This window comes from Metopolophium dirhodum, chromosome 8 (genome assembly GCF_019925205.1).
Source record: "Metopolophium dirhodum isolate CAU chromosome 8, ASM1992520v1, whole genome shotgun sequence".
In the NCBI taxonomy this organism is placed as follows: Eukaryota; Metazoa; Arthropoda; class Insecta; order Hemiptera; family Aphididae; genus Metopolophium; species Metopolophium dirhodum.
The window spans coordinates 29,134,452-29,146,597 of NC_083567.1; positions in this window are offsets into that span (position 1 = coordinate 29,134,452).

Here is a 12,146-nt window from a genome sequence, read left to right on the forward strand (position 1 = left end):
TTCTATTTAGGTATTGGAACAATATAATATATAATGATTAATGAATGATTATCATCAAATGCTCAATTTTATCCTTTTATAATGCATTCATTCAAAAGCTCATTATTTTTATTTTTTTTATATTTTCAAATACACAGATTTTTTTATACCTTTTTGAGAGTGTTTGGTGGGCATATACAAACTTTTTTTTTTCAAATACCATGGTTTTTTTTTTAAACGTTGATGCATCTTAAATTGTAATTATAATTGGAAGTTGTCTTAAACATTATATACCTACTATATAATAATATCTATTAAACCAACAGGTAGTTTTAAATATAAAATAAAAATAAACAATTATAGAAATATAAAATATAGGTACTTTGGATTAAGCAAACTAGATTTAATGATTAGTCTATTATGCTTACTACACCCAGACAATTTTTACAAAGTACAAAATATTAAAACTTTATAGTTGTAGATAACTAAATATTAACTACTCTTATTTTGAAATAAATATAGCCTCCATATCTTTTAATAAACATTTCATCATAGACATCGTTACCCTTATAGTATATAATATTTAATAAGTATAAAAAACTTCAAACTAGTAACTACTTATTCAAATTTCGTATTAGATGCATCATTAGCATTTAAAAGAATCATGTCATTAACAAAAGTAAAAAATGGTGGATAATATTTGAAAAAAGAAGTTATTGTCAACACAGCAGGCTATAGTACCACAGAATAAACAAAAGGGAATCGAAAGCATAGTCTCAAAATGGTCAAACATTTTGAATTCTTGAAATAAATTCTCCAGAGTAGCCTTTATGTTGGAATATTCTTATTTTTCATTATTTATGGCAGCATTACTTATTTATAGACTATATTATTAAATAACATGAACTAAGATAGTATCACGATCAATATAGAAGCGACACTCGATCAGCTGATTGGGGTCTTGTTTATACTTATGGGCTATGATCTGAAGTTTGAACCACCGAAAAACATGGAAACAAGTCGATGACGACATGTTCGATTCCCTTCTGTTTATTCTGTGATATTACTTACTTAAGTGGCATACAAATCAAATTAATTAAAAATATCATCTCTAAGGATATTTAAAAAAACTCAGAATTCTAATGAACGTTTGATTAAAGAAAAAATTTGGTGCGAGCATGGCCTTGGTGAAACAACAATGTTCTTTTGAAAAATTAAATGTTCTACATATTACATAATATTATTATCATGTAATTTATATTATTTATTTTATAAATGTATATTAAGTGCCTGTAAAGGATATTTTTAAAATGTAAATCGATTGTTTGAAAACTGCATACTGATGAGTGATGAGCATTGATCATATTCTGTAAACATTGTAGTAAATATTGGTAAAATGCCGTTTACTCCTATGGAATAGGTATAGCAGCAATTCTTTTTCCACTTCCATAAAGTATATCATTAAGCTCCTTTTATTATCGTGCTACCTTTACCCAGTCAACAATATAATTTAGAAGCCATTTTCTAACTTTAATCTCATTATTTTTGATTGACGATTCACATTAAAATATCTGTCCTCTTTTATACTATCTATTAATCATTGGCATATCTCGTCCGAATGGAACATCAATCCTTCGTTTCTATAATAATCTCTTAAAATCTCTTGGTGTGATATATTAAAAGTTGAATACTTTAAAAAAAATGTCTACGTGATAATACTAAAAGATTGGTTTTGAATTTATTTTAATTGTTGAATAAAGTTTGAAATTATATAAATATAGTTATATCAATAAAAAAAACTATAATATTATGCATTATTGTCTATTAAAATTGTTTTTTCTACATAAATAACTTCGTATTATCTTCAACTACTTGCCTAGTCATTTTTAATAGATTTAAAATAATTTTCGTGTCAAAAAAAAGCAGATACAAAATTGACAAAAAAGCACGATATGAAATTTATTTTAAAATGGATAAAGGAAATATTATATTGTGTGAACTAGACGATAAGTGATGGAGACGAAATTTAACTTATATTTTTACATTAGAAAAATTAAAATAATAAACGTTAATTTATAGAATATACCTTAGAAATATTGAAGAAAAAAATAGAATATTTAAAACTTTACTATTGCAAAATGTTAAAAGTACTTATATAAAACTATGCTAAAATGTAACTCATACGAAGGTATATTTAACAATAATAAATACCTCAACTTAAGTATTTGTTATATTTATATGTATAGGTAGGTGGTGATAATTTAAAAAACAAAAAAATAAATATATACGCCATTTTGTATATATAATACTATATAGTGTGATTTTTAAACGCAAGGCGTATTTTTTGTCATTATTTTTTCCATACATTTATTAATAGTGAATCACGATCAAACGATTCAAACGGTACTGTATTTAGGCTACTAAATGTACACCACTGTCGATCAGCACAACGACAAGTCCGAAATAATTGTTTACTATATTTTACTATACACGTGGCACATGCACAGGTCGAAATAATTCGATGCAATGACGTGTGATATGTGTCGATGAAAACTGATTGGATAAGTAAAAACACTGACCATTCATACAGGATTTTCAATCTATATAAGTTGATCTCGAACGGGGTCTGTTATTAATATAAAGAAGTTCAATATAGGCAATACGAAGGGGAAATTTAGCCGTAGATCGCAGCAAGGTTGTGTACGTAGAAAATAATGATCATTAGTGCGAATTAACACTGCTCACTTATCACTATCAATTATATTATTATGACACGTGACTTCCGCACATGCATATAATATTATGTCACTACCACGAAGTCAGGCGCGAGGACGTTTTTTTTCGTTAATATTTTTTGCTAAAAGTATGTACTTCAGTTATTCAAAATCTGATTTTTGGAATTTTTAAATATACTTAAAGATCGATAATAACTGAGAAATTACTTTTTAAAATTTTGAATTAGGTATATCAACATTTTCAAAAAATTATCTACTAAGTAATTCACAGTATAAAAAAGAGGAGTAATTTTTTCCAAAACAGAAGTTTGTGTCATCAAAAGACACTCGCCTTACGTAAGTTGGTACATAACAATTCAAGAATTTGAAAAAATAGACTAAGTACATTTATAAGTTCCAAAAAAGGAGAATTCGAATAATTTCATTATTGAAAGAAAAATAGGGATGATCATGATTATTTAATCACCTTGTATATATCTGATTTAAGACTTTTTAAAATAGATTTCAATTTATCAACGACTTTATCTTACATCGTTTTTTTCCTTTTTTAAATGGTTTACTTTAACGGTTCTATTATATTGACTATAAAATAAGTTGATGTGATGGACGAAATTGCTTAAAATGTTAAAATAAAAAAAGGTGGATAAGTGGATGTCGCTCTGCTGTACAGTAGGTTACAAGTGGGTCACTGTAATGGATGGTGTTAAATTTGAATTCAATGATATAATATCATTGTATAAGAAAAACGATTCTGAGCGAAAACGGTCAGTCAGCCTATGATATTACCAAGTATATTTGATGATATTATTGTGAATAAAGTAATTTATAAATAACCTATTTACGTGGAGCCTTGTTTTCAATTTTCAATCCTTAGCTATAAAAGTTGAACATTTTATAAATTTTTAACTACAAAATAATTATTAAATTATAAATTTGATAAATTCTGTCCAAATTTGATCTTTAAATGCTTATAAAAAAAAACTGTGCCTATGTATTTTCAATATTTTTCAACTGCTATTGTAAAAATACATCAGGAGTCTTGTATTAAATTTTTACACTTTTTGGCCCAACAGATAAAACTTTATTGATATTTATAGAAAAAAAAACTAAAAAAATTGAAAACTGAAAATGCCCGTAAACAGCTCAAAAAGTGTCAAAATATTTTCAAAATTGTATGGTGTATAGGAAATGCTAATATAAACATTCAGTGAAATTTTCATGTATCTACAGTTATTCGTTTTTGAATTACAAGAAAATAAGGAAATCGGTACATGAGAAATCGAGTGAATATCTAATGTTGTAAAAATATGAATTTAAAACGCTCATAAAAATTTAATTTGACTTTCTTGTAGAAATTTTTTTTTTGATAAAGTTAGACAAACTTATGAGGAATCTTGTATTAGATTTTAAAATCTTAGATTTAAAAAGAAAATTTTTTATGAATTTCTAACTCAAAATAATTTGCAAATTTTCGTGATTTTTCCGTATTTTTTCAAGATTTGAACTTTAAACGTGTATAAAAAAAAACTGTGACTAAGGATTTTTAATTTTTTTCATCTGCCTTTGAAACAATAACCTAGGAGCCTTCTATTAAATTTTCAAGCTTTTTTACCCAACAAATAAAATTTTATTGATATTTATAGAAAAAAAATTTAAAAAAACTGAAAACTGACAATGTCCGTAAACAGTTCAAAAAAAGTCAAATTATTTTCAAAATTGTATTGTGTATAGAAAATGCAAATATAAACAACCAGTGAAAATTTCATGCATCTACGGTCATTTGTTTTAGAGTTACACCAATAACCAAAATTGATTTTGTTAAAAATCGATTTTGCGTAAAAATTCCCGTTTTTCCTTAATTTTTCTTTTGTTTTTCACATCGCTTTTGAAAACTACTGGGAAATTAAAATTTTGACCTCCCCAATGCACCAACGATATTCACTTTCCCATCGAACAAGATACTGAAGTCGAAAATCGAAGCATTATTTCGACTACTTATCGTGTACACAGACACAAAAATAAAAAAATAAAAAAAAAAAAAAATAAAAAAAAAAACACACATCATTGTAAAATCAATACATTCATCGTTTCACTCAGAATCTAAAATACGTTTTCTGTAGAAAAATCGTTTCCAAAAAGTGGTATAGCGGTACACCCACTCTAATAGCTTGCAGTATAGTTATTTATTTTAGGCACCTACCTTCGAAAAACAAGAAACAAGAAACCCACAGAGCACGATAGGTATATGCGATTCGTATATTAAAGACTCGGCTACATATATAACGAATACATATCTCACTTGTTTCGGAAATCGAAATAGTAAGACGCGCGTTACCTAAACAATATATAACATAATAATAATATGCGAGAACAAATAATTACATGATAATATATTATTGTAATTTACTAAATAAGGTGTGACCATTATACATTAACGAATCGTCGATGGGTCGAGTCGTTTAAAATCTCGCTTTCTTTCGTCTCAAATTCCTGATACACAAATGTTCATACACGCCTGCATATGGCATATATATATATATATATACATTATACTTGCAATATATTATACACATAATGCGTATATATTAGATGTATATTGCGTAATAGCGAACTCGTTCTGTTGGCCTCGGGCGAACGGAAACGACATCGCCGACGATGCGAGTGTAGGAAAAAATGCCAAACGAGCTTATATATAATATAATAATAATATGCAGTTATATACTACCAGCTACAGTAGGTAAGGTATGTTATGAGCTTATGACTAGCTGGCTATATAGGAAGAGCTAAACGAGCATATATAATAATATTACGAAACCGATTCCTATTGGGCACAATAATATAATTATTATTAGCGCTTGCGATAACAAAACGGTCGACAGATGGCGATTATAAAATGTTATATTATAATATACAAAAAAATACATAAAATTTTTTTATTACATAAAAAATATAATATAATAATAATATGTAATATTATTATAATACGCACCCGGCGATGTCATAATCCAAAGACCGCGGCAGTCCGCAGGAATATTCGATAGTTTGGAATTATTTATATTAATATTCATTCGCTTCATACGGCCCGATTATCATATTATATAGGCTTTCGCGCAATTTTGACAAACGACAAACATATTATAGGATGATTATAAATTGCCATTTTTTTGACCGTTAAATAGGTACACCTAATTATATATTACATAATTTTATCACTGCATCATTAATCATCATCCTTTTTTATTAGTTTTACCATAATATCATTATTTCATATTGTAGTTAATTATAATGTTGTATTATCCAAATTGAAAAATAATTTTCTTGTATTGGGTGCTTAGAACATTTTGTTTTCAAAAATAAGTTACCATTTTTTGAAATCGGTTGGATAATATGTCTTAGTGAATATTTCAAAATAAGAAAAGCATGTATTTTGTTTATTTTTAAATCAAAAATATTAATCACAAAAAAGTACTAGAAGTATTTCAGATGCACGCATATATAGAGATTCAGCTATTAATATAGCCGATATAGGTACTAAGACACTATATTAAGTATACTTTTCAACATTCAGATAATCAGATATAGTGTTATATATATAGTGAGAGACAGAGGTTGAGACAGAAAGCTGAAAGATATTGGTATTATAATGTTCTATATTTTATATTACTGAAGTATACAATTCGTGAAATGTATTTGTATAATAATTATACTGCACTCGAATATCTGGGATTCACCACCCCTCCCTCCCCCTGCAACACACCACCATCACCAAAAATCTTCCGGGGTCACAACCCTTACAGAACTCTGCCCCAGCGCGTCAATGCGCAGCAGTATACACATTTAGAAGGCATCTGCTATTAAATAGCGTTATTTATAGTGTTGGTGAATTATTATAGTCATGCGCGGAAGTCGATGGAAAAAAAATTAACTTTTATCATACAATACCTACATAATAATAATATTATAGTTACTTCCCGAACGCGTCACCGTTGGTTGTTATATTCAATATAATATATTTTACTATGTTATAACTTGGACACGAATATCGCAGACAATGGTATAGTTTCAAAAAAAAAATATTTCAATAGCCGGTGGTTATCGCGTCTATGTTATATTATGACGTATGTAGGTACTATTATATAGGTATACGATGTCGTGTTTAATATAATGTCGTTTTAATAGTTTTTTGTCTGCAGTCTGCGCAGTATGACGCGTACCGAAAAACGAATCGATCCTATACATAGTATTGAAATGCATACGATATACCTATATATAGCAATTATTAATTAATAACGCCTTAAGGCCATCGTTTGTACCACCTGCGTAGGTAGTCCACGGCAGAAATAAATATTTGGACACATATTTTAAGTTTATAGCATTTTCTCTTTACACGCGAGAACGGCCATTAATAAAAGACGTATTTATTCCGGCTAATGTGTTCTAAATTATGTTTGTATTATTATTTATTCCATGGTTAATGTCGAAATTTATTTCCCGTCACAAAATATTAAATTATGTTTAAATTGCGTATTTCGCATTGGTTAATATTATTTTGTTGACACGACGACGATTTTTGTCACTTCCTTTTTATAATTGTAGTTAGTACAGTAAAATATACTCAAGTAAGTACTAAAGTACGTATACAATATGTAATATACAGGGTGATTAACCAAGTACTGATTTTTGGAATTTTTAAATATACTTAGACTATATTTTCAAATTATTGAAATTTTTTTGTATCACTTAAAAAGATTCCTGCAGTAATACAAACTTCTGTTTTTCAAATTTACTCAGTAATTTTTCTAATTAAAAAGGAAAAAATTCCCATTATTAAAAAAAAAATGTCGGTGAGCATGCTTGGTGTATCAACCTGTGTAACTCGTAGTGTACTCATATTTATATATAAACAAACACGCTATGAGTTAACGCCAGAAAACACAAGGATTTTCATCCATGTCAAGTAATTTTTTTTAAATTTAAATCGTTGTGCCTCATTCACAGAAAAGATCGATGATTTTATTGTCTATAATTTTATGCAAATTAAATTAGAAAAAACTCCAAGTTTCATTTGTTGGGAGCTGGGAGAGATTTTCAATGTGCTGCAACCGACAATAAACCAGGGGCATATTATTCTCTTAAATATTACAAATTCAGAATTACTCAGATACCAGCTATTGTTGTTTCATATAACTTTCCCACCGGCGAGCATTATTTTTCGGAGGGAAAAAAATAAAAATTACGACCTCAAGACAACTTAAATATAGGTACGTACATTCGCATAGACTGGTTATATATTATATTCGCTAAAAGTATTTTTCGTTCGCAGCGTGATTACGAAACGCGTGTTTCGTGCTTGTGTAGCGTATAGTACGATATAGATTGAGGTATAATATATACATTGGACCGAAAAATAAAACCGAAAACGAGCAAACGCACGAAAGTCTTTGCACTATTCATGACCAGTGTTCAATTAAAATAATACGCGATTATTATCTACGGGAAGAAAAACACGGTTTCGCAAAATGTAAGTAATACGTCCGTTTTGAACGAATAATCGTAGAGATTGTATTACATTATATTATTATTATATACCACCGCGGTGATAAATGTTGAGCGGTGAGCGACTGCTGTGAGGTACACGATCCACCTGCGTGATTTTTGACGGTTATTTAGTGGGTATAATTTCAGTTATAAAAAAAAATATTTAGTGCACCGTTTTTAAGACTCATCGTATTATGTGCACGATATCACGAAGACTGTTCATTTTTATAATAAACGACGTTCTATGACCGTCGGAGTAGGTCCACGAAGTTGGCCGCACAATGTGAACATTTTGGCTCCAAATTTTGTCAAAAACTTGTAAGTTTAAGAAAGCACAATTTGGTAATTTGTTAGTACAGCCGTTTTCAATTTTCCACAAAAGTTTAACAGCTGTACTTACAAATTACCAAATTGTGCTTATACTTAAACTTACAAATGACTTGCACATTTTTGACAATATTTGAAGCCAATATTTTCACATTGAGCGGCCAACTTCATGGACCTCGTCGGTGTGTACATTCGCGGATGATAGATCAAAACAGTGCCATATATATAATGTTTATTACAACGGTCATATCATTATTATATTTTGTCATGTACCTATCTTATTTTGTAGTCTATTAAAACGTAATAGCTTACACGACGCAATTATTGTTATGTTGGTATATTGTTCTTATGGTTTTTTTAAATAATTGTATTCTTACCTACGCGCTACATCCGAGCGAACGATAATAATAGGTGCGGTATGTCTTTTTTTATTTTTGAACAACAATGTGCCAATAACGTGGTGATATTATTTTAATTATCATAATTTGTCTACTTTCTTTGTATTCTTAGAAGTACGCACTGCAGTTGTACATGTATAATCGTATTATTTTAAATCGTTCGAGCGATAATATTGCACATTGTTCGTCATAAAAATACATATTTGTTCGGAAATAATATAATATAGAAAGTTTTTTTTTCCGAGAGGAAATATAATATATTTTGTACAAATCATTAATTATTATCGTGACGTTTAATGGATTATTTAAATTCAGCTCATTTTTATTACATTTCATACACTTCAATATTGTGTATAATTTCTAAAATTATTATTAATATATCGGTAGGTACATAATGTATGACGTGTTAGCTTAAGTGATAACCCTCAAAACATGTTTTAGGTTAGATAATTAATTTGTAAAAATAACGTAACATTGTATATTTTACATTGAAATAGGTATAATGCTACTGTGCAATGGACACGCCGTGTGCTTAAGTAATATTATGATAACGCATAATATACAGTTTTCAATACAATTCTATATTATCTGATAGTAAATAAATTTTGATCGTCGTTGTCATACGCAATAAGTGTATTTAGGTACTATTTAATGTAGTTGTCCTATATTGTGTTCATAGGCGCAACTAGGGTTAAAATTCTGGGGGGCTAACAAAACTATTTATTTAAAACAACCCATAGGGGGCTTATAACTAAATCAATAAGGGATATTTGTGGGGGGCTAAGCCCCCCTAGTTACGCCAATGATTGTGTTAAATTATGGCTTGTATGTATACTATAGAGAATGTCTAGACGGCGTCCCGTACCGTATTGAAAGCATAATTAATAAAGAAAAACGAACATTTCATTATGTTAATTGGTTTTTAATATCATCGATATCAAAAAACATTATGGTATTACAATACGTCTATACCTATAGCTCTTGCGTTAACGTTAGCTATGGATAAATTATTATTATATCAAAAATGTCTACAATAGTCAATATCACGTTTTATAGACGAGTTAGAGTATTAAATTGGAAGTTCTAAGGTCACACTTTCATAAGGCCTGCGGGCCACGGAAAAAGATCGACTGCGTGTCGGACTAATATGCTTATCTGTGTAAGTAATCGAGAAAGTTTTGGCCGATCAAAGTTCATAATATATACAGATCTAGAGTTCGCACTAATAAATCTTCTATACTTACAAGTGTTCATAAATCTAATACATTTTACTAATCATAAGTTCAGGGTTGTACAAAAAAACATCTTGTGTTTTGAAACATTCTTTATTTTTTTCAACTATTAAATCGAAATTATTTATCACGTTTTATGATGAAACGTTTTGTTGTCAAACTAAAATATACAAAAATCACGAAACTTCTGACGTTCATTTTTTTTTTAGAATCTTTTTTTATAAGTACAATATTATTATATAAATATTTATCCATCTCTTTATATTTTATTGTAATCATATGGATACGATTCAATTCAAAATAATATGCACACACCGGAAAAACAAAATTGACAAAATAACAAATATAAATATAAAAGTAGGTACAAAAATAATATAATAGCAACTGTATGAAAAAAATAAGAATCAAACTTCATCGTCCTTATAATTGGACTTTTTTTTAAAAAATAAAGAGTCGGTACATCGAATTGGAATAATAAATGTAAAATTTTGAGGGAAATGGAAACGGTGATAGTTCAACAGAGGGACAATAATATCAAATATGGACTTTTATGGTAAACATCATAACATGATATAATATAACACGCAGAAATACAATTTTTCAATACAAAATACAAAATTGTAAAAACACTTTCTATCTCTGTACTTATAGATCACGCGTTTTCCGTTGTATTTAGCTTGAAGTTTCCACCACAAACAGGAGATGAATTGAATTTTTAAGTCATTTTTGCTAGACATAATATTATAATGTTATCCAGTGCGCACTGCTTGGTAGCAAATTCACGACTCGTCATCGGTGTAGTAATATATAGTATATAGGTAGATCCTTTGTACTTGCAGCACTTTGCAGGTTAGGTCCATACGCGCGATCCTGTGTAAATTAATTTTAAGTTCAAGCACACCCGTATAGTAAGGTAAATGGGTTAGGTCAGGTTAATTACAGCCTACCTGGTGGCACAAACTTTTTAAGTCTTTGAAGCAAATTGTATATTTTAAATATTTTTACAACCTCCTCATTACCTTTCATCACATCAAAGTGAGTCACAGAGGGCTAACTCTAAACTCAGTAATATATAATAATTATAAAATTTGTCATTAAATTTGTGTTTAGGGCTTGAGGTCTTACGATAATACACCCACCAGGGACTGGCCACGCAATCATACAACCCATAATACATACCCACCCACCCACTAATTAGAGACATGAAGCAATTATTGCTTCAAAAAGTCTTACACCTCACCACGACACCACCATTGGGTACTAGTATAGACTACACTACTACCACTACAGTATAGCCCTATAAGCTACAGGTTAGTATATGGAGACTATTACCTATAACTACGTACTTGTACATTGTAGCAGTTGTCGAGACGAAAATAAAAATGTGGTTACCGTATACCAAAAAAACAACCTCGTGTGCAGTGTATAAATGACAGTACATATAGATATGAATAATAAAATTTGGGTATTATCACGTTCATGTGGTTTACCTAATATTGCGTACTTGCTAATTGGATCTTGGGCAAAACGACAAAACGGCGGCATAATCTGGCCATCCCTTATACCCACGTTTACTTATGTTATACATATAAATAATAAGATTAATCCGTATTTTAAATTAAATTAATAAATAATAATATACCTAATATTCATAAGTTTAATGTGTAAATAACTATAGTGGTTAGTGGTTAGTTTTTACGATTACATTTAGGTTTAAAACGAATAATATAATAATACGGACAAGGAGTGGTGGTCTGAACTAATTATGATACGTACAATAATTAATTATAAAGGTTATAAAAATTATACTGACGTGCGTCATACGTATAAATCTTTATTCAGAGGATAATATATATTATATTATTATGTTAAGATCTATTTGGACATATTATGGCATCCAGCTTTGGGGGTGTAGTTCCAATTACAGTAATATACTG